Source organism: Manis pentadactyla, chromosome X, assembly GCF_030020395.1.
Source record: "Manis pentadactyla isolate mManPen7 chromosome X, mManPen7.hap1, whole genome shotgun sequence".
Taxonomy (NCBI): domain Eukaryota; kingdom Metazoa; phylum Chordata; class Mammalia; order Pholidota; family Manidae; genus Manis; species Manis pentadactyla.
Genome location: NC_080038.1, coordinates 62,525,028 through 62,546,674, shown reverse-complemented (window position 1 = coordinate 62,546,674; position 21,647 = coordinate 62,525,028). Strand labels below are relative to the sequence as shown.

The 21,647-nt window shown below is 42.7% G+C and overlaps 1 long non-coding RNA gene across 5 annotated transcripts; it reads right to left on the bottom strand.

The window, feature by feature from the left end:
- Positions 1-2,168: 2,168 nt before the first annotated feature.
- On the bottom strand, positions 2,169-20,992 carry LOC130681870 (uncharacterized). Of its 5 annotated transcripts, XR_008995092.1 has the most exons (5): positions 15,890-20,992; positions 14,099-14,189; positions 9,560-9,665; positions 4,089-4,228; positions 2,169-2,618 (listed from the first exon to the last, which is right to left on the bottom strand). It is a non-coding gene; the product is annotated as an uncharacterized LOC130681870 (long non-coding RNA). The 5 variants fall into 5 exon arrangements; XR_008995093.1 differs by lacking the exon at positions 14,099-14,189 and having other exon boundaries at positions 2,169-2,630; positions 15,890-20,991; XR_008995091.1 differs by lacking the exon at positions 14,099-14,189 and having other exon boundaries at positions 15,890-20,991.
- Positions 20,993-21,647: the final 655 nt, after the last annotated feature.

The window sequence follows — 21,647 nt, the reverse complement described above, 5'->3', positions numbered from 1 at the left end:
GTTCTCTAGGGAAAGATACCTACCAATATAGACATCTTCAGTGAGATTAGTTAAAGGTCAAACAGCCAGAAGCAACTTGGCCTGGAATGTTTGAGTGTTCTGCAAGGGTATCAGCATAACCCGTGACCCCGCTGTCACCCCTAGTAATCAGACTTTGACCCAGCCCACCTTGACAGGGCAGGTGATGCAAGTCCACACCCCTAAGTTTTTTTCATGTTCTCGAGAAATCCTCAACTGCCTATAAAACCCCCTGGACAATGCACCACTACGGGCTCTCTTGTCCCCTCTTGGCATGAGCCAGGAGCTCTATTCTCTCACTTTATTTCTAAATAAAAGCCTGTACCTTGCTCTCCTACCTTGAGTGTTTGTGAAGCTCATTCTTTGGCTTTGTGAACAAGAACCCCAGCATCAAGATGACTGGGTCTGAAGAGAGGGCTTCACCATCTTCAAACAGTTCAGGTAACAGATTTCATGAAGGGTCCCCAAGTCCTACTAGACCTGGGAGGGCTGATGCTGTAGATTTACCTCAGCTCAAGCTCAGAGAATGTTTAAATGAAAGCCACATCCAGGGCTTAGGTAAAGTGTGGAAAAATAGGACTTGAAAGCTGTGGGTCACTGAGGTCAGTTTGTATCCAGGAAAAACTAGAGTAAGAAATCTGTTTTATCCACACATTGGTTTCAATGCTTTCATATTGTTGGGAGAGCGTTGTGTATTTTCCTCTGTCCTTGTCCCCACCATGACAAAGAATTGAAAGGCAGAGACACAGTAGTGGAGCAGAGTAAAAGTTTTATTTAAAGTAACTTAAAGAGAGAAGTGCAGCAGGCAACCTCAGCAAGGAGAGGTGCCCTGAAAGGTTTGGAGAGAGAAAGTTTAAGATTAAAAGGTTACACACTTAGAAAGTGTGGGTGACCTCAGAGAGAGGAGCATGCTCTGAAAGGTTGTAAAAAGAGAGTTTAAAGTTAAAAGGTTACACACCTAGAAAGTGCGGGTGACCTCAGAGACAGGAGAGCCCCGAAAGGTTGGTGGTTCCCCTTTTTAAGGATTCTTTAGGAATGTGACTAAAGGCTGGGGGTGCAGACTTATTAAGTGGTCTTTGAATACTTAGAATTAACTTAACACAAGGAAGTTCCTGCTCTGATTTCTCCCTGGGACACCGGTGTCTCAGTCTGGGAGCAGATCAAACAGGCTGCCTGCCCAGCCCCCAAGGTGGGTGGAGGTATTGTCTGTTTGCTAAAGGATAAGTTAAGAATCTTACATTTTTAACTTCCTGGGTATTAAAATACAATCTTTAAGATGGAATCTTTCCTGCCTTTTACTATGTTGTTTATGGCTGGGCCTGCATGCTAAATTAGTTGCCTAGGTTACAAACTACTTAATTAGGGCTGGAAGGAGAGCAAAATGGCATGTAGGTAAAGGTACAGAAAGTAAGCTGAGCCTGCTTGATTAATACAACAAAGACATGGGCTATGCAGAGGTACCTTCCTTTATCTGGGAAATATTCAAACATTCCAGGCCCAGTTCCTCTTGGATTTTTAGCTTTAATTGATTAATTTTGTGTCTTTTTTAGTGGACTTTCTGGCCTTTTTCTCTTTCCACCCCGCTCATATCTATTTTCCTGCCTAACAATATTGTTTTGTTTTTGAGAGAAAAATTAATCTAGTCTCAGCTGAACTAAGGGTGAGAGTGACTGCAGTTTCCTAAGCCAAGAATTTTCTTGGTATGTGGGTGGTCCTGGCCATCCTGATTTGTATCAAAGGAAATGGAGTTGATGCCAGGGTTCTTGTTCATGAAGCCAAAGAATGAGCTTCACAAACACTCAAGGTAGGAGAGCAAGGTATAGGCTTTCATTTAGAGATAAAGTGAAAGGACAGAGCTCCTGGCTCACGCCAGGAAGGGACAAAAGAGTCCATGGTTGGCTCATTGTCTAGGGGTTTTATGTGTGGTTGAAGATTTTCAGGAATGGGGGTAAAGGGCCAGGCATGCAGATTTGTCCAGTGGTTCCAGAAAGCTCATTTTGCTAAGTAATAGAAGAAATTTCCTGCTCTGATTCTCTCTCAAGATAGCAGTTTCACTCCAGGAGCACGTCAATCAAGACCGCATACCCTGCCCCCTGAAAGCATATCTCGCTGGGACCCTCCTTACCCCAGAATGACTCAGGAGACACGGGTCCATGCAAGAGATTTTATTATCTGAAAGAACAAATGGCTGCCCCCAGAGAGAGAGCAGCCTCATGGGGCAGAGCGTTGTGCCTTTTATAGTGGCGGAGTGGAAAAGTACCGCTTGGCCTGTTGCCTTAGGCGCAGGGCGGAATGTTTAGAGATAAGGTGAGGCAAGTCCAGACATGATTTTCACTGGCCTATGTGCTTGCGACCATGGTGTAAATGGAAGATAAAGTACTATATTCTTATATTCCTCCCTTTTCTGTTTTATAAGTGGTAGAGGACTTAGGGAAGGGGTGAAGGTTAGTCTTTGGTAACTGCTTCCTGCTGATTAGGGGCGATAAAGTTCATTTTTGTATTGATGGGGGGTGGTCCTCGGATGATCCCTTGGTCTGAAGTTGTGATGGCATGTTCCAGATTTAATAAGGATCATCATCTTTGGAGAGGGGTTGGTAATCCTGTAATATAAACTGGTTAAAAGTCTAGTTAGAAATTTTTTGCATTTGGGAGTGGAGTGTTTTCTGAATTCAATTAATAAAACAAGGGGCTATGAGCAGGATTAGAAGGGTTAGGGGAAGGGGAGTAGCAAATGGGAGGAAGATTTGCCATAGTTGACTAGGGATAGACCAAGAGGCATTTTGGGCTATCTGTTGTCTTCTCTTTTCCAAATCTTCCTGCAATTGTTTGATTTTGTTTTTTACTATTCTTGACCCATTAACATAAAAGCAGCATTCTTCCTGCAGATATAGGCAGAGTCCCCCTTTTCCCACCATTACGAGATCTGATTCACAGCAATTCTGGAGGACTACAGCAGCTAGAGAATCCAGTTGGGTTTGAAGGGTTAATATGGATTCAGCTACTTGTTGAATATTCCTATTAGTTTATTAGACAGTTGTTGATAATAAGTAATGGATGTGGTTATTCCAGCAGTTCTGGTGGCTATGCCTGCAGTGACCCCTAAGGTGGCTAGTACGGGAATAAATTGAATAGCATGTTTGGGTCAGGATCTTACATTACCCATTAGGGTTATAGGGACTCCCTTGTCCCCTGGGACAATGTCTATGGATGGAAATAAGAGGACCAAAGTGCATGTGCCTCTCCATCCAGGGGCAAGGCAGCAATAGACAGTTGTCCCACATAGGAGGGAGGTTTCAGGGACTGGTGGACAGTGAGCCTTTGTGGGTGGTGAGTAGGTGAGAGTTTGTCTACACTGTTCTTTCTGTAATTCTACAGAGGTGTTTCCTGTTGAGGTAAAACACCTCTGGGAGAACTGAAAAAGGGGCACTCTAGAAAGCTTGGGTGAGACATCAGCCAGGTCTGGGGAAGTCTCATTGAGCTGTATTGAACTGTTGAATTGTAGAAGACTAGCTATTAAATGAGAGAAGCCTGCTCTCAAACACATCCAGCACCCCTGAGCCAGAGAGGGATTGGTAAGGTTAAGTAAGTGATGGATAGTATTAACTATTTGAGTTAGGAGAGGGTCTTTAGGTATGGGTTTCCATCTGATTGACAGATTGAGGAATGCTTGGTGGGATTTAACATGTTGTGAAGTATTTGGGTCAATACTTTAAGACATATTCCTGGCGGGCTTGATCCGGTACTCCACCCTCATCTGACATGCCTGCATGGGTAAAGAAGCTCCAACATAACTGTGGGAAGAGGCACTATTTCCCCTATTTCTCCAGGGGCACTGGCTTATCCTAGCCTTACAGTTGGATTTCCCTGTCCAGTATTTCTGATTACTGTGTTTACATAGGGTGGCAGAATTATAGAATTCCTTGGAGACATATGTGTAGGCAGAAAAGCAACCTGTAGGGTAAAGGGAATCCTTGATGGTACAATCTTTTCGACAGTCTGAAAGAGAAGAAAGGGCTGGTGCTGGGGAAGATAGGTCTGGTGAGAGAATAAGTGTTGAGACCAGGGTTAACCTGAAGCATGATGCATGGCCGTCATAAGGGAGGTCTTAGGACTCCGTGCTGGTGGAAACTTCTTCAGTGATGAGTGGAAGTGGAGATGAGTGTTGCAAAATGTGGAGTAAGAGGTCCCATCAGGGTGGAGGAGTAAGAACCTGTGGGAAATTTGGTGGGAAGGGAATAAGGTGAGACAAATGGCTTAAGATGGGAGTTGTGTATCCAATGGGGAAGACCTTGGAGTTTAGCTGCAGTTGGTGTGGAAGGGATTACTATGTATGGTCATTGCCATTTGGGAGTTAGGGATGGTGTTGCTTGGTGTGGCAGGGATAGGAGCACAGAGTCTCCTGGGTGATAAAAAGTAGGAGAAGTGGGGTCTTGAGGTTTTGGTGTATAGAGGTCAGTGTGGGACCAGAGTAGAGAGCAAATGTGTTGAAGTAAAAGGTTGATGAGATGAGGAGGAAGGATAGGAGGTTCAGAGTTGAGACCTGGAGGAAGCATGGGGCAGTCATACATGAGTTCAAAAGCAGAAAGTGTAGCAGGTTTTTTTGGTAAGGCCTGGAGTTGAAGTAGGGCCAAGGGGAGGAGTTTTACCCAGTCAAGGTGGAGCTCCACGGATAATTTAGTAAGAATAGATTTGAGGGTTCTATTGGTTCTTTCCACCTTACCTGAGGATTATGGGTGATAGGGGATGTGAAAATGCCATGGAATATTAAGGGCTTTAGTAGTTACTTGGGAGATTTGAGAGATAAACTCGGGGCCATTGTCTGATTGTAAGTAAGTAGGTATCCCAAAGCGTGGGATAATTTCAGACAGTAGGACGTTGGAGACAGTCTGGGCTCATTTGTTAGTTTTGGGAAAGGCCTCAACCCATCCTGAAAATGTGTCCACCAGTACTTAAAGATACTGGTGACACTTTACTGGAGGCTTGTGAGTAAAGTCGAGCTGCCAATCAGTCCCGGAAATAAGCCCCTGTGTTTGATGGGTAGGAAAGGTCGGTGGTAGGGAAGGTGAATTGGGATTGACTTTTTGACAGATCTCACAGGAAGTGGTGAGCATTTTCTGAAGTGCAGTTTCTGAATGAGAAAGAGGCAGGTAAGTTTTAAGAAAGCATTGTAAAGATTGGGGGCTAGGGTGGAATAAATGATGTATGTAGGAGAGTATGGCCTCAGTGGAAGGTGGGCTGGTAGTTGTGGAAACAGATTTTTTAGGTCCTGGAACGAGGGCACCTATTACAAGGGCTAACACTGCTTTTCAGGCTGTCTCATCTGTCCTGTTGTTTCTAAGGGAGATGGATGACTGATCTGACCGATGAGAGTGGCAATGTACTAGGCCTGTGGCTGTTGGAAGATGTGAGGCTTCTATCAGTGGTATGATGTGTTTGATGTTGGCGATAGAGCTGCCCTTGGTGTTGAGGAGTCCCCGTTCTTTCCAGATTGCTGCGTGGGACAGTAGGATATGGAAAGCATATTTAGAATCAGTATAGATAGTAGGAGAGGACCCCTGTGCTAAAGTGAAGGCATGGGTAAGGGCGATCAGTTCTGCTTGTTTGTTTGTGGTGTTAGGAGGTAAGGGGTTTGCCTCGACAGTTTTGTTCAGAGAGACAATGGCATATCCTGCCTGTCAAACACCCTTATGGATAAAGGAACTGCCATCAGTAACCAGGTTTATGTGACCTGAGGAAGGGCGCCCTCCTGAATGTGGAAGGGACAGGGTAGGAGTTCATCTAGAGTTTGTAAACAGTTATGGAAGGGGGGTTGTGATCCTGCCTGTGGATCAGGAGGTAATGGAAGAAGGGTGGAGGGATTAAGGGGAGGACAGGTTTTGAAACTGAGGGAGGTGTCCTCAACTAGGGCAACCTGAAGTGATAGAATCCTGGAGGGGGAAAGAGTCTGCAGGCCTTTGTAGGTAAGGAGTTCAGAAAGATGATGGGGGGAGACAACAGTTGTGGGTGACTCGAAGATGAGTTTTTTGGATTTTTGAATGAGGACGGCAGCCGCTGCTAGGGCTCGCAGGCAAGGAGCCCATTCCCAAACAGTAGGATCTAGTTTTTTGGAAAGGTAGGCAACCGGGGCAAAGGAGAGTCCTAACATATGTACCAAAACTTCCAGGGTGAAGCCCTGCCTTTCTGAGACATATAGAGAAAAGGGGCGTGTGAGATCAGGCAAGTGCAGAGTGAGGGCTTGTAGAAGGGCTAGCTGGAGTTTATAGAAGGGCTTAGTTATGGGCACCAAGAGGGGCTCAGCAAGAGATCCTTGGGATGCTTCATATAGGGGGGCAGCCAGGAGTGAAAAGTTGGGGATCCAGGAATGAAGGAACCCAGGAAGACCCAGAAAAGAGAGAATTTCATCTTTGTTGTTTGGAACAGGCATGTTTGGAGAAGTTTTTTCCTGTCTATGGAAATGACCTTGTAGCCCAGGGAGAGCTGAACTCCCAGGTAAGTGACCTGAGTGGTGGACAGCTGAACTTTGGAGGGTGAAACCCGATAGCCATGTTCTGAGAGAAAGTTTAAAAGGACAATAGTATCCTGTTGAGAGGTTTGTAGGGAGGGACTGCACAGGAGAAGATTATCTACATATTGAAGGAGGGTGGAGCTCAAGAGAGTAAGGGATTTGAGGTCTTGTGCTAGAGCCTGTCCCAAAAGGTGGGGACTATCTATAAAGCCTTGGGGAAGGACTGTCCATGTAAATTGAGTAGAAATCTGGGTGGCAGGATTGTTCCAGGTGAAAGCAAATAGATTTTGAGAGTCAGGATGGAGGGGGATTGTGAAGAATGCATCTTTGAGGTCAAGGACAGAAAAGTGAGTGGTGGAAGCAGGAATGGTGGACAATAAAGTATAGGGGTTATGGACCACGGGATGGATGGGAACAATGGCTGCATTAATTACTCTTAGGTCCTGGACAAGCCTGTAAGAACCATTAGGATTTTTAACTGCCAGTATAGGAGTACTGAAAGGGGAATTGGCTGGTTGTAGTAGCCATTTGTATAAAAGTTCCTGGATAATTGGCTGCAGGCCCAGTAAACTCTTGAGGGGCAGCTGGTACTGAGGTTGAGAGGGAAAAGAGGCAGGGTCCTTTAGTCTGATAATTACTTGGGGGGCAGGTGGTGATAGAGGGGGTGAGGGTATCCCAGACTACAGGGTTGACCAGATGGGGAGGTGGGTTTGCAGCAGGTTGGAGGGTGAGTAAAAGTGGGATTGAAGGTGAGTTGGGGTTGAGGCACGGTCCAGGAGTGAAAGTAATGGAAGCTCCAACCTTGTGTAATAGGTCTCTTCCTATAAGGGGTATGGGACAATGGGGAATCACCAAAAAGGAGTGAGAGAGGGCAATGCCTCTAAAGATGCAGTGAAGCATGGGAGTTTGTAAAGGTTGATAAGGTGTGCCCTCTACCCCAACTACAGAGGACTGTGAGAGTAAGGGAGGTCCCCAAAACTCCTTCAGAACTGAGTAGGTGGCCCTGGTGTCCAAAGGAAAGAGATGGGCCTACCCACTACCACAATGGTTACCCTGGGCTCCTGTACAGTGATGGTAGTGGTTGGGTGGAGGAGTCCAGGGCCCCCTCAATCATCAGTTGCCAGACCCAGAAGGTCTATGTGTGGAGTGTTAGAGCTGGATGGCCTGGCACCTCTCAGTGTGTGAGGACAGTCAACAGCCCAGTGTCCCTCCTGATGGCACTTAGGGCATGGACTGGGGGGCTTCCGGGGATTTGGGCAGGCTCTAGCCCAATGACCCATTTGATTACATTTGAAGAATGGACCAGGAGGTTCTCCTGGCTGCTTCTTTGGAAGTGAGGATACCCGAGCACCAGTGGTTGGTGTAGGTTGAAAGGCCTTAGCCAGCATTTGATATTTTTGTTTACGGGCATTTTCATCTCTTCCATTATATACTTTGAAGGCCACTGCCAGGACTTCTGCCTGAGGAGTTAAGGGTCCCTTCTCTAGACATCTAAGTTTAGCCTTAATGTTGGGGAAACTCTGGGTGAAGAAGTAGGTCATTAATAATTGTCTCCCATCTGGGGTCTCAGGGTCTAGGTTTGTATATTGTAAAAGAGCTTTGGTGAGGTGGTCTAGGAACATAGAGGGATTCTCAGTTTTATCCTGAATAACCTCTTGGAGTTTTTCATAGTTAATAGCTTTATTGGCTGACTTCCTGAGACCTGCCATGAGGCAGGTGATGAATTGATCTAGACTGGTGACTCCCCCTGCCGTATCATAGTCCCAATTAGGGTCTTGGCCAGGAACCGCCTTAGCACCTATTGGATGAGCTGGAGTAGTTTGGTGAACCTCATTGACATGAGTTCTAGCCTGTTCCCAGACTTGCCTACACTCCTCGGGCAAAAGTGTGTTGGATAGGATCATGTGAATATCATGAAAAGTAAGGTCATATGACTGAGTTAGGTACTGGAACTCTTTTATTTAAGTAGCTGGGATGGAGGTGAAAGAGGCTGATATTTTCTCAATTTGAGATAGGTTGGAGAGAAGAAAGGGACATGGACCCAGATGACACCCTCTGTACTGGCTACTTCCCCTAGTGGGGATAGGATCTGGGTTCAAGGGAAAGTGACTGGAGGACTTGGTAGGGGATCTCAGGATGGGAGGGAAACTGACTGAGGTTGAGGAGGCGAGGTTGTTGCCCCGCTGTTGACGGGAGCTTGTGGTGGGAGACTTGGTGGGGGTTGAGGGGGAGGAGGAGAAGGAGGAGGTGCTGTGGGGATTTGGGGTCGGTGGGGTGGGGGTTCGTCAGTGGGGTTGAAGTCAGAGGATGTAGTGGGATCTGGTTTGTTGGAGGGTGAAGACTTTAAGGCAAGTAGTAGGTGTTTAGGATTCCAGAAGAGACAGAGAGTGGGCTTGGTTCTGAGGTAGGAGAAAACCTGGATATATGGGATCTCTTTCCATTTGTCCATGTGCTCACAGAAGTTGTATAAGTTGTGGAGAATTTTAGGACCTAAAGAGCCATTGGGAGGCCATTTAGACTGATTGTTCAAGGAATATTGTGGCCAGATCTCATTACAGTAACAAATAAGCTTAAAAGGTTTGAGGTCTGGAGTGAGGTGGAGGGGTTTTAGATTATTGAGTAAGCACCCTAGCGGTGAATCTATGGGAATGGAGGGGATAGATCCCATGATGAGAATGAGACCATTCACAAGTCGCTGAGGCATCCCACAGTGATTGAGAAGGTCACAGAGAAGACCAGACACAGTTAGGGGGTCGTCACCACCTCTAACCGAGCAGTTGAGGTGAAAACACTGAGGAGGCTCGGTACCTGGTACCAGGAGTTTACAAGCAGATAAAGGGAGACTGGGCCTCAGTGAATGAGGATTCTCACCATGGGGAGGCAAAGAAGGGTTGACTATGGGGATCAACCATGACTCTGAAAGTCGTGGTTGGGTGTGCCCCTGTCCCGGAGGAGCCCTTGGGGATGCCAGACACTCAACGGTCACTTCCCAGGTTCCAAAGGGACATTTAAGTCAACCAGGAAGGGGAGACTCACCAAATTGAAGGCCAGTGTTGGGTGAGAAGACGAGCAACTGGGGAAATGGATGGTGAGCCCATGGAGGAGGATCAGGCAGTGAGGGTTCTCAAAGCAGCTCAGATTCCTGGAGGAAGAGCAAAATCAATGGGAGAACCTTATCCGAGTCATGGCACCAATGAAAGGGTATCTCACCATGACCCTCCTTACCCCAGAACGAGTCAGGAGACATGGGCCCACACAAGAGATTCTATTATCTGAAAGAGAAAATGGCTGCCCCCAGAGAGAGAGCAGCCTCATGGTGCAGAGCATTGTGCCTTCTATAGTGGCAGAGTGGAAAAGTACTGCTTGGCCTGTTGCCTTAGGGGTGGGGTGGAATGTTTAGAGATAAGGTGAGGCAGGTCCAGACATGATTTTCACCAGCCTATGTGCTTGGGACCATGGGGTAAATGGAGGATAAAGTACTATATTCCTATACCCCCAAGGTGGGCTGGGTTGTTGCCTGTTTACTGAAGTGTGTTAAGAATCTTACTTCTTAACTTATTGTGCTGTTTATAGTTGGGCTTGTTTACTAAATTAGTCTTTTTCCTAGGTTGCAGATTACTTGGTTAGGATCAGAGAAGGAAATACAGCACATAGGTACAGTTAAAATAAGCTGGGCCTTTTAGCAGGCTAAGGTAAATTTTACAGTGTCATGATCTAAATTGATACAGTGAAGTCACAGGTTATGCTGAGACACTTCTCTTTATCTGCAGAACACTCAAACATTCCAGGCCAAGTTGCTGCTGGCTTTTTGAGCTTTAACTGATCTCACTGAAGATGTCTATATTCCTAGTCTGGTATCTTTACCCTAGAGAATTAGTGTGACTCTGACTTTGAGTAATGCTTATCACAGAGTTTCAATAGGGACTTCTTTGCACATTGCTACATTGTTATAATGGTAATTATCTTGCTCTGTTTTTTCTCCAGAGGCTGTCACCCTACTCTGCCTAATCCCACAGTCCCTGTGTCACTGGCTCATGGCAGGAGGGGACAAGAGAGTCCAGGGTGGTGCATTGTCTAGGGGTTTTATAGGCAGTTGAGGATTTGGGGGAACATCGAAAAAGTTTAGGGGTGTGGACTTATTACGTGGTCCCTGAATATTTAGAATTAACTTAACACAAGCAACTTCCTGCTCTGATGATTTCTCCCTGAGATACCAGCATCTTGGTCTGGGGGCATATGAAACAAGGCCTCCTGCCAAGCCCCCAAGGTGGGCTGAGGTATTGTTTGCTAAAGAGTAAGTTAAGAATTTCTAACATTTATCTTCTTGGGTATTAAAATGCAATCTTATCTTTAAGGTGGAACCCTTCCTGTTTTTTACTATGTTGTTTATGCCTGGGCTTACTTGCTAAATTAGTTTCCCAGTTTGCAAATCACCTCATCAGATCTGAAGGAGGAAAGACAGCATGTAGGCTTGGGCCTTTTAGCATGTTCAAGTGAATCTTACACATGATTATAAAAGCATGTGCTGTTCTTCTTTATTTGGGGAATATTAACTGATCTCACTGAAGAATGACTCTAGAGCTGAATGTTTAACACAGAGTTTTTTTTTTTTTGTCTCATCATTAATTTACAGATGTCCCTCTCTTTCTATCGCTATCTTTATCACTCCTTATTTTCCAGTAGGGATTTTCCTCTTGAGCTCAACACATGAGAAATATTTGGGTATTTACCACCTAGCTAAAGGAATGGCATGCTGCCAGCAGCTTTGAAGGCCCCTGCACACTTCTCCCTAATTTCCTTGCCCTCGTCTCCTCCTCACCCATGAATAGCCAGTATGCTGATGTGCTTTCTATCATTCACTTGCTTTTATTTTATTTGTAGTTTCATCACACATGTGTGTGTCTGCCTAAACAATAAAACATTGTTTAGTTTTGTGCATATATATGTGCATATGTAAATATAAAATATGGTATTCCTCTGTGACTTGTTTTCACTCAACACTAACATTCTGAGATTCATCTTTGTTGACAAATGTAGCTCCAATTTTTGTATTCCATTATATAAATATGGATGATATACTGTGATTTATTCATCCATGCTCTTATTGATGGACATTTGGGTTGTTTCCAGATTGTTTTTGCTGTGATGAACCATGCTTCTAGGACATTTTTATACATGTCTTCTGATGCTCGCATGTAAAAGTTTCTCTAGCACATATGCCTAGGAGTAGAGCTGCTGGGTCAGGTTTTGTGCATATTCAGTTTTTTTCTGGCATGCTCGACTGTTTTCCAAAGTGATTGTATCACATGCTTTCACCAGAGTGTGAGTTCACATTGCTCCATATCTTAACACTTGTCTATAACTGACATAAATTTTTGCCAATCAGTTTAGTGTCAAATGCTACCTTATAGAGGTTTTAATTTGTATTTCTCTAATTACTAAAGAGGTTGAGCATTGGTTCATATGTTTATAGGCCAATTTTTTTCTGAAGAATACCTATTTATGTCTTTTACTCATTTTTCTATTGGTTGTTTTTCTGATATAGTCTATATATTAGTCTTTTGTCAGTTAGATACTGTGAATGTCAATATTCCAATTTATAGTAAGGTATAGGGACCATGACCTCTGGAGCGAGACTGCATGGGTTCAAATCCCAGCTCCACCCTTTACAAACAGTGTGATTTTGTTAGACAGGAATGAGTGGGATGGAAAGGAGAAAGGGCCCCCAAAGATGACTCAGGGAGTTGATCAAATATAACCAGAAAGCCAGAAATGACTCAGAGAGTTAATCAGATGAAGCCATACGGTCCAAGAGTGACTCAGGAAATGTCCAGGGTCCTCCCAGATAAGAAATATCAGAGGCACAGGCACATTACAGCCCCTGTCCCCATTTCACCAATCAGAACAAGCCTAGAGAGCTGACAGCTGTCAATCAAAGACCTCTCTGCCTGCCGAAACCACATAAAGAAGCCTCAGAATGAGCATCCACGCCTGCAGGACCACTCTGTTACTCTATGCAGAGTGTATTAAAACTTACTTTGCCTTCTTGACTTTGGTCTATTGTTTCACTATATCTGACTTCCCTGTGACACCGAGCAGAGTCCTTTCCTTTCCCAACAATTTCAGGAAATTAACTTCCCTGGCTTCAGTTTCCCTAACCTCCTTGAGCTTCATTTTTCTCATCTGTGGAGTACTTATCTCATAGAATTAGTGTATCATTTAAGCAAGTTAATCTTGGTGCCTGGCTTGTAGTAATCAACATATGTATTTCAACCGAATCTTCCTCAAGGTCAGGGATTTTGTTTTGTTTTGATTTGTTTAGTGATTTTATCCAAAGGACCATTAAGAGTGCCTGGCACATTGTAGGTGCTCAATAAGATTTGCTGAATGAATGATTTTTCTCCTAGTTTGTAGACTGTCTTTTCATTTTCTTTAGAAGATTTTTTAAAGTTCTTAATTTTAATGTGGTTGAATTTGTCAATCTTTCCTTTGAGATTTACCCTTTTTGTGTGTTGTTTAATAAATTCCTCCCCACAATATTTCACTATATGTTCTTCCAAAAGTTGAAAAGTTTGTTGTTAAAATTTTTTCATAACTTTGGGGAAAAGACAGAGATGCAAAAATTGCAGGTTTACTTAATTACAGAAAACTTAACTCCATAAACATTGATTTGAGTGCTTCTCAATCTGTAAAGGGGGCTAGGCTAAGCCTCTTCAAGCTCCTTCCACTTGTTTTTAGTCTCAGGGCTGAGTCTTCCATCCTAACCTTCCACTTCTCTTCTCTGTTGTCTCATATTTTCTTAGCTAAGCCTCCTTGGAGTAGAGTACTAGTAGAAGGACTTAAGTGAAATATATTTTATATCTCATTCATTCATTTGGCAAATATTTGTTATGTGCCAACTATGTTGTATGCAGTGTTTTAAGTGTTGGGGTCACAACATTGAACTAGAGAAAGTCCCTGTCCTCATGATGCTTATGTTCTAAGGAGGGAAGACAACAACAAACAAAATAGCTATATAATATAATGCCAAATGGTGATACATTCTGTAAAATATACCAGAGTAATGGGGAAGGGGAGTGGCCTGCTGTTTTAGGTAGATTGGTCAGGGAAGGCACATAGCTATCTAGTGCAAGAGCCATTCCAGACATGGTTGCAGCAAATACAAAGGCCCTGAGGCAGGAGTATACTAACTAGTTAAAGTAATTTATTCAAGGAATAGCAAACAGGTCAGTGTGACTGCAGTTGGAGTTAGTGACAAGTAGAGAAAACAGTAGGAAGTGGAGACAGAGAGGTTGTGCTAGGGTGAGCCATGGTAAGTCTTTGAGGAAGTAAGTTACTTTGGGGCATCAATGACTACTTGTTGGGTAGAAGCAAGGCCTAAGACTGGATTCCTATTCTGGTCTCCTGGTCTCTGCTTTCTCTTTCCTTCTAAACTACTACCCACATTATAATTTGAAAATTCCTCTTATACTCGTCACTTTCAGGGGTTCTCTATTGTTAATGACATAAAGGCCAAATTATACAACTTCTGAAACCTCAGCCATGCTGTTCCCTCTACCTGGAATGCTCTCTTACCTTTTCTTTGCTCGAGGCCACACAGCCATCCAGTTATGACAAAAAGCCAGTTGTCTTGATTCCCAGTCATAATAATCAGAGCATGTCTGGACTAGAATGATTTGTGTTAGTTAGGATATAAGTTCACTGCATGTGACAGAGATACAAAATAAATGTAGCTTAAATAAGATAAAAATCTATATCTCTCTCTTTCAGACACCAAGAGGTGTCTGAGCTATTGTGCAGGCCTATTTAGCGAGGTTGTCAGGGACACAAGACCCCCTATCTCTCTGGGGTTGCCCATATTTGCATGGTCCAAGATGGCTCATCACCATATCTGCCTAGACGATTGCAGCATACTCTCTAATGGTGTCTCTGATTTAATATTTACCCCTTTAAGATCTATTTTTTTACAGGGCAGCTAGAGAAAGTCTTCTAAACTACAATTCAGATTTTGCCAGTAACCTGCTCAAAACCAATAATGAGGAATATTTTCCTCCAGAGATGAGGAAGATCTGGAGAAACAGATGTGGAGTGATTTCTAGGATATATTTAAGTGAAAAGAGCAAGATGCAGAACACAATATATGTCCCGTCCCGCGGGACTATCAACGAGGGCCAAAACGAGAAACCTGCAGAAATGAAACAAGCAAGGGACACAAAGCACGACCAGCAAGACAGGATGTCTGATCAAGCTGGCACAGTTTATTGTTTGCAGGCTCAATTTATACAGGTTAGCAAGGAAGGGGTGGGTCAGAAGATAATTGGACCTTAGGTGGCGCCGGCGGGAGCAGAGGACCCAGAAGAGAAGCGGGGAGTTCGCCATCTTGTGGGCGGGGGCCCTTGGGAGGGAGGTTTTAAGGGTGGGGCCTTCCCCTGGGGCAGAGGATGTTCTTGAGAAGCAGGGTGTTGGCAGGGTTAGAAGGCCAGTGGAAAGAACAGAGGAGGAAATGTTGCTTAGCAATCTGACTGCAAGATCTATATTGATTTGGCTAGGAGAGCAGCTTTGCTTTTTCTAGGATACTGCAGAAATGATTGCTGTTGTCTTAACTTACATAACTGGCATTGCTTAAAGTCCATAGGCTCGCTCCCAATATCTCCCCCTTTTTTATTTTATAATAAGAAGACCGTGCCTGTCTTAGGTGCCCCAAGGCAGCGACTCTGATCTTACCCGTCATTGGTACTCCCACTCCAATGTGGAAGCCCTGTCTTAGGTTGCCAGAGGCTCTAGGGTGCTTACCCGTCTTTGACTATCCCGTCTCTTTTTTCTCTTTAATAAAACAACCAGTCTAACTCAGACTGGGTCAAGGTAGGTGCCTGTCTTAGGTTGTATGGTTGAAGTAAATCCTTACCCGTCATGGGGCTATAGTCCTCTGTCGACCACTCCCTGTCTTAGGTTGGTATTTACAATTCAACCATATCTTACCCATCATTGGCTACCATACTTGACTTTAGATATTATGATTTACAAGTGGGGGTGGGGCCGTCTGCAATTTCAAATGATGCAGGCCTCTTAAGGCTTGTTGGATGAGTTTCTACATGCTGCGAAGGTCACAAGGCCCTAGTAAGAGCAACAAAAGCCATAAAATGCTTAGAGTTAAGAGAGGTGTGACAGCGTGCCAGAGACTATTCAGGGGTTCTTTGCACATGTCTTTCATCTGATTTAATATATCAGATGCAGTTTTGGCTGCAAATAAGATAGGATTTAAATGGTTCTGTGGTGACCGGTGATATCATCTAATTGATTTTGGGTAGTTTGAGAAAAATCAGACAAATTGAAACAATACATTCTTGGAAAGTGTTCACATCTTACATGCTCTTTTAACAGCAGACAGTCCACAGCAGCGCGATTCTGAGGCACCGCAGCTCGCAATTCTCTCAGTTCTTGGTGGAGTTCAGATAATACAGAAGCAGTCAATTTTGTCGTTTTGCTATATGCGCAGGCCAGCTTAGATATCTCCTTTAGCATTCTAACGACAAGTCCAGGAACCGGCAGGAGGAACACAGCTGCAACTGCAACAGCAGCAGGACCTCAAAGCTTCAAGTTTTCATCACAGTCAGATGGCAGAGCTTGGAGAAGTCTCTTGTGCTTATATTCAGGATGGTCTATTAGAGCAGGAAGAATGCGTCTCACCCCACAAACACCTTGATAGTGTGGAGAGAGGGCTTGATATGTTTTGTTATTACACAAAAATACTTAACCATTTGGAAGTCTATATCTAGAGGACTATTTTACATTGATTGTACAATTACAGTAAGAGGATACATGAGTACAATTAATACATACACAATCAGTAATTATAGTAGTACTAACAAGTAAATGTAATTGGGCATCAGGAGTAAGCGTCTTAGGGGGAGGAGTGACCTTTCTGTAACATAAAACATTCAGTAACAAAGTTTAGCATTGTTCCTTTTGACAGCACTTTTTAGGTAAGTATATATCAGGTAAATAAGCCAAATTAGTCAAATATTTTCTTCGATGAGAAGAAATTATACTGATATGTTCCAGGGGCCCTCTGGAAAATATCAGAGTTAATTGAGAGGTAAAAATACTTTTTTAAATTTTGTCTTGGGAAGTTGTCAAAAGGTTTTAAGGCACTTGCCTAAATACAATTATAGTTATTAAATAACACTTATTATTTAACTAGAATGATAATAAAGTTTAAAAGCAAATGCAGGTTACATAGTTGTTAACACTTAGCTTAGTCTTTTTAATATGAAGATCTTATTTTCTTAAATACTCACAAATGACAATTTATTAAGACTTTAAGCATAAGAAACTGTTTTAATAAAACAATTAGAGAACCCTTTGCAATCTTTCAATATTAAGAGCAGACTAACAGTTAAAGAATACTTTGTCTTTCCAACTGAAAACAAAAGTCCGATTTTGCTGTGTTCTTGATATTAAGACTCACTTGCTTTAATTTCACATAGCATGATTATATCTGTAAGAATACAGTAATTTATTCTTCATTTGCCCCATGGTCCCAAGCACATAAGCCAGTGAGAATTATGCCTGGGCTTGCCTGGGGCTTGACTGGGTTTATCCCGCCTTATCTCTAAACATCTTGACCCTCCCCCAAAGCAACAGGCTGAGCGGATCTGCCACAACAAAAGGCACCATGCTGCTGCACCACACTGCTGTCTCTGTCTCTCTGTCTCCCTTTAAATAAATACCTGTACTTTAGAACAATTAACCTTCTTTACTCTCAACAAAACGAATTTCCATTCTTTATACTTTCTCTTATTAAAACACACATCTTAACATACCAAAATATTTTCCTTATTATATCAAGTAGTTTTCATCAGAACTTAAAACTATTTGATACTTTAACTTTCAGTGAACACTGAAATACAGGCCACTGTAAACTGTTACACCAACATTCTTCAGATTGATACATTTATGAACATATTTTATCATTTTTGGAAATGTGCCTTATAGCACAAATTCTTATTAAGTACAAAATATGTCTATATAGCTTAGCAAACTTTAAGAATTTCGGTTACCACAAAAATTCTCAAGCTGTTTGCAGATATATACATTTATACATTAACACAGTAATATTATTAAAAAGTTTATTTACTACACTTGTTTACTTATTTTTAGCAACATGCCAGATTACTTATAAAACTTTTACTAAACATCAAAGTCAAGCTTTTCTTTAAGCATCTTCTTGAAATATTTAACAGGTAACATCAACTTAAATGACTTTAAGTAAACTTTGGCAGTTAATAACTATAAGGACACGTCCGTATCAGTTAAGCTTAAATTAGCATTAATGCATAATATTTTTTATTAGATTTTCTGGAAGTTTTAGAATGCCCAATTTTCACAAGCGCTTGTTTTTAAATCAATTTTTATTAATACCATCTGGAGGTAGAAAACATTTTTTATTTACACACTTAGACACACAAACATACAGACCAAGACATAATGACTACAGTTAGCAACACTTTTCATATAAAAACATACAGACAAACTGACATAAAGATTTGAGTTTCTAATATTTAATTGCCTTCTTTCTTCTTAGTTTATTTGATTAAAAGTACTTCAGTTTTCAAGAATACACTCTAAGGGCAAGCAGTTTACATAACTGGGTTAAGGTTTAGACAGCCCCAGACTAACAGGGCCGATGAAGGCTCTGGACTGATAGGGACTGTGTGTATGGTCCAGGGGGCTGGAAATGAAATGCAAGTACAACTCTAGCTCCAGTCATTTAAAACCAGGCTGTACTGCAGAAGATAAATTTGTTCTATCTCAGGAAGTTTAGTTTAAGACTTCTCAATTCTCAAAGATAGTGATGAACTTAATAAGTAGAATAGATGTTCACTAAAAGAATTTTAAAAACTAGCTCCATATTGTAGTAGTTCATGGAACTTTTGACTATTTTCTTCCCTTGTGGCAAAATATATTTAGCTGCATAGGGACGCATTGGGGGGGGTGGATAGGTTTGTATGGGGGAGGCTTAAGGTGTAAAGGACTGGCGCCGTGAGACGCCAGGGGTTCTCATGATCATGATAATGAGCAGCTTGTTCTCTTAATGTCTCTTCATCTTCCGGGCTTAAATGATTGTTTTGATGTCTTAAAGATGTGAGTGTAGGGTAAATGGAGGGGATTTTGGGGGAATTAGATTTGCCAGGTTTACTTTCAGGTTTATCTTGGGGATCTGGAATATTTTGTTCAGATTGCGGCTTAGGAGGTTCTTCAAGAGAAACAGCGGGATCTTCAGGGATGTCCACAGTTATTGAAGGACAAGTAGAGGGTGGTCGGGAGTTTTTTCTAAGGGCTATTTCTCCTGTTTCTATAACATTTTTGATATCAGGGTCTTGTGAATGAACTTTAAGGATATCATGGATAAGGTTCCAAAAGGAGAACGCTGAGACAGGAATCTTTTCAGGGCCAAAGGTCTGATAAAAATCTTGGAGGGCATCACCAACTCTTTCCCAGCGTTTACAACTGATAGTGCCGAAGATCTTTTTTCTTAACCCTTACACCTCGTGTCCTGAGAGAATCCTTAACTCTGTTAAGAAATACCTCGTGGGAGTTCAGAGAATTGCCCATCACTATGGTTACAACCTCTGCTCTAACTAAATTTGAATCTCTCCAAGTCAGCCGCGACTACACCAATGTCTTGAGTCAGTGGAGCCACTCTCATCAGCTCAGACGAGCCCTTGCTTACGTAGGACAGCCGGCAGGTATAATCCGCCTGCTCGGACCCTCTAGGGCAGGGACTCCATAGTCAGAGTCCCCTGGGTATGCCTTCGAGGTGAACGGCCGTCAGCCCAAAGTAAGCACAAGGTTTTCAGAGAGGGACAACCAGAGGACAAAACAAGGAATAAATCGCGGCAGGAGACTGGAGGGAAGTGATAAAATCAATCAGATTACTAAAATTGAACTCACAAGAGGTATTTTGAAATGCTTGCTTGGGGAATGCGTCTACTCACCTCTCACGGATCTGTATTATGGACGGGTGGGCCGCAGTGATCGTCAATGCAGAGTCGGCATCAGGCTCCTACCTGCGTGACGTCTCAAATGAGTGCCTGGCCAGGACTACAAGTAGACGTTTCAGCAGGAGTCCCGTCGAGCCCCACGTTGGGCGCCAGTTGTCCCGTCCCGCGGGACTATCAACGAGGGCCAAAACGAGAAACCTGCAGAAATGAAACAAGCAAGGGACACAAAGCACGACCAGCAAGACAGGATGTCTGATCAAGCTGGCACAGTTTATTGTTTGCAGGCTCAATTTATACAGGTTAGCAAGGAAGGGGTGGGTCAGAAGATAATTGGACCTTAGGTGGCGCCGGCGGGAGCAGAGGACCCAGAAGAGAAGCGGGGAGTTCGCCATCTTGTGGGCGGGGGCCCTTGGGAGGGAGGTTTTAAGGGTGGGGCCTTCCCCTGGGGCAGAGGATGTTCTTGAGAAGCAGGGTGTTGGCAGGGTTAGAAGGCCAGTGGAAAGAACAGAGGAGGAAATGTTGCTTAGCAATCTGACTGCAAGATCTATATTGATTTGGCTAGGAGAGCAGCTTTGCTTTTTCTAGGATACTGCAGAAATGATTGCTGTTGTCTTAACTTACATAACTGGCATTGCTTAAAGTCCATAGGCTCGCTCCCAACAAATATACAGTAATGCAACCTTTTTTCAGGGAGGAGTTACAACAAGAACAATCCTAAATAAACAGTGTAAACTCACAAGTAAAGAAACTAGAAAAAGAAGAACAAATGAAACTCAAAGTTAGTAGAAGGAGGGACATAATAAAGATCAGAGCAGAAATAAATAAAATAGAGAAGAATAAAACCATTGAAAAAATTTAAAAAACCAAAAGATAGTTCTTTGAGTAACAAAATAGATAATCCCCTAGCCAGACTTACCAGGAAAAAAAGACAGGGACAAAAATAGTCAAAATCAGAAACAAAAAGAAGTTCCAACTGACACCACAGAAGTACAAGGAATTATTAGAGAATTCTATGAAAATTATATGCCAAGAAATTGGACAATATAGAAGAAATGGACAACCTTCCAAGACTGACTGAGGAAGAAACAGAAAATTTGAACAGACCAATTACCAGTAACAACCGAATTGGCAATCAAACAACTCCCAACAAACAAAAGTCCAGATGGTTTCCCAGGTGAATTCTACCAAACATTTAAATAAGAGCTAATACCCATCCTTCTTAAAGTATTCCAAAAACTGGAAGAGGAGGGAATACTTACAAAGTCATTCTACAGGTCCAGCATCACTCTAATACCAAAACCAAACAAAGAAACTACAAAACAATAAGATTATAGACCAATATTCCTGATGAAAATAGACACAAAAATACTCAACAAAATATTGGCAAACTGAATTCAAAAGTAGACCAAAAGGATCATCCATCACAACCAAGTGGGATTTATTCCAGGGATGCAAGGATGGTTGGTACATTATTCATAAACCAATCAATGTGATACACCACATTAACAAAAGAAGGATTATCTCAATAGACACTGAAAAAGCATTTGACAAAATTCAACATCCATCCATGATAAAAACTGCTGACAAAATGAGTATAGAGGGCACGTACCTCAACATAATAAAGGCCACGTATGACAAACCCACATCTAACATCATATTCAATGGTGAAAAGCTGAAATCTTTTCCCATAATATTAGGAACAACACAAGGATGTCTACTCACCACTCTTATTTAACACTGTCCTGGAGGTCCTAGACACAGCAATCAGACATGATACAGCGAAAAAAGGCATCCAAATTGGTAAGGAAGAAGTAACACTGTCACTATTTGCAGGTGACATGATACTCTATATAGAAAACCCCAAAGATTCCACCAAAAAACTATTAGTACTAACAACTAGATTCAGTAAAGTTGCAGGATACAAAATTAATACACAGAAATCTGTGGCATTCCTATTTACTAACAACAAACTAGCAGAAAGAGAAATCAGGAAAAAATTCCACTGACAATTGCATCAAAGAGAATAAAATACCTAGGAATAAACCTAACCAAGGAGGTGAAAGACCTGTACTCTGAAATCTATAAGACACTGATGAGAGAAATTAAAGAAGACATAAATG